Consider the following 1943-nt stretch of genomic DNA (forward strand, 5'->3'; position numbering starts at 1 on the left):
AAAAGTGGGGAAAGGATATGAACAGACATTTCTCAAAAGAAGACATTCATACAGCCAACAGACACATGAAAAAATGCTCATCATCACTGGCCATCAGAGAAATGCAAATCAAAACCACAATGAGATACCATCTCACACCAGTTAGAATGGCAATCATTAAAAAATCAGGAAACAATAGGTGTTGGAGAGGATGTGGAGAAATAGGAACACTTTTACACTGTTGGTGGGATTGTAAACTAGTTCAACCATTATGGAAAACAGTATGGCGATTCCTCAAGGATCTAGAACTAGATGTACCATATGACCCAGCCATCCCACTACTGGGTATATACCCAAAGGATTATAAATTATGCTACTACAAAGACACATGCACACGTATGTTTATTGCGGCACTATTCACAATAGCAAAGACTTGGAATCAACCCAAATGTCCATCAGTGACAGACTGGATTAAGAAAATGTGGCACATATACACCATGGAATACTATGCAGCCATAAAAAAGGATGAGTTTGCGTCCTTTGTAGAGACATGGATGCAGCTGGAAACCATCATTCTTAGCAAATTATCACAAGAAGAGAAAACCAAACACCGCATGTTCTCACTCATAGGTGGGAACTGAACAATGAGCTCACTTGGACTCGGGAAGGGGAACATCACACACTGGGGCCTATCATGGGGAGGGGGGAGGGGGGAGGGATTGCATTGGGGAGTTATACCTGATATAAATGATGAATTGATGGGTGCTGACGAGTTGATGGGTGCAGCACACCAACATGGCACATGTATACATATGTAACCTGCATGTTATGCACATGTACCCTAGAACTTAAAGTATAATAAAAAAAAAAAAAAGACATTTTCAGATATGCAAACTTTAAAAATAATTTTTCCCTCTCCTGTGCCCTTTCTGAGGAAGTTGCTGGGGTACATGCTTCTCTAAACTAAGAGAGTAAACCATGAAAGAGGAAGACATGATCCAAGAAAGAATAGAAGACATTACAGAAGAGAACTGAAGGGAGATCCCAGGATGACAGGTGAGCAGTAGGCTTAAGATTGGAGCAGAAGGATAGAGACTCTAAGATGGGATATCCAAATGAATAAAAGAAAGGAAGAGAGAGATGGAGAAAGAAAAAGATAAAGGAGGGAGAGAAGAAGAAAAACCTAACAGATAATCTGATGTTTAAATATAAGGAGAGATTCATAATTCTTTCAGACAATTTGGTGATGAATTAGTGATAATCAAATAGAAAACTAAGCAGACAAAAGGGAACAGTATAATCATTAATGCCTGGGAAAAACAGAAGTTATAGCAGAAAGGAAATTTAATTACAGCACAATATGTGGCTTGGCTGTGAATAATACATACATAGTCATAATATTAATAATATAAACATTGAATATTGATTTAACCAAATATTATCACATACTTTAAAAGATACAGGAAAGGAGCAATGTATAAAAAAAGCTGGCAGATTATATTTCATAGAAAGTCAAGAGATAAAATCTGAAACTAAAAACTCAAGAAATGATTGTATAAAAATATTATTTAGAAAAATAGAAGTAAATACCAGAATAAGCAATTAAGAGTTAAAGGTGGCTATTATATCCAGAATGAGACATGAAGTTGGAAAGCATGGTGTAGGAAATGCTGTTTTTTCATTGTCTTATGATAGCCAGGTGCAGTGACTCACACCTATAATCCCAGCACTTTGGGAGGCTGAGGTAGAAGGATCACCTGAGGTCAGGAGTTCGAGACCAGCCTGGCAAATAGGGTGAAACCCTGTCTCTACTAAAAATACAGAAATTAGCCAGGGGCTGAGGCAGGAGAATCGCTTGAACCTGGGAAGCAGAGGTTGCAGTGAGCCGAGATTGCACCACTGCACTCCAGCCTGGGTGACAGAGTAAGACTCTGTCTCAAAAAAAAAAAAAAAAAAAAAAAAAA

This window comes from Piliocolobus tephrosceles, chromosome 9, assembly GCF_002776525.5.
Source record: "Piliocolobus tephrosceles isolate RC106 chromosome 9, ASM277652v3, whole genome shotgun sequence".
NCBI lineage: Eukaryota > Metazoa > Chordata > Mammalia > Primates > Cercopithecidae > Piliocolobus > Piliocolobus tephrosceles.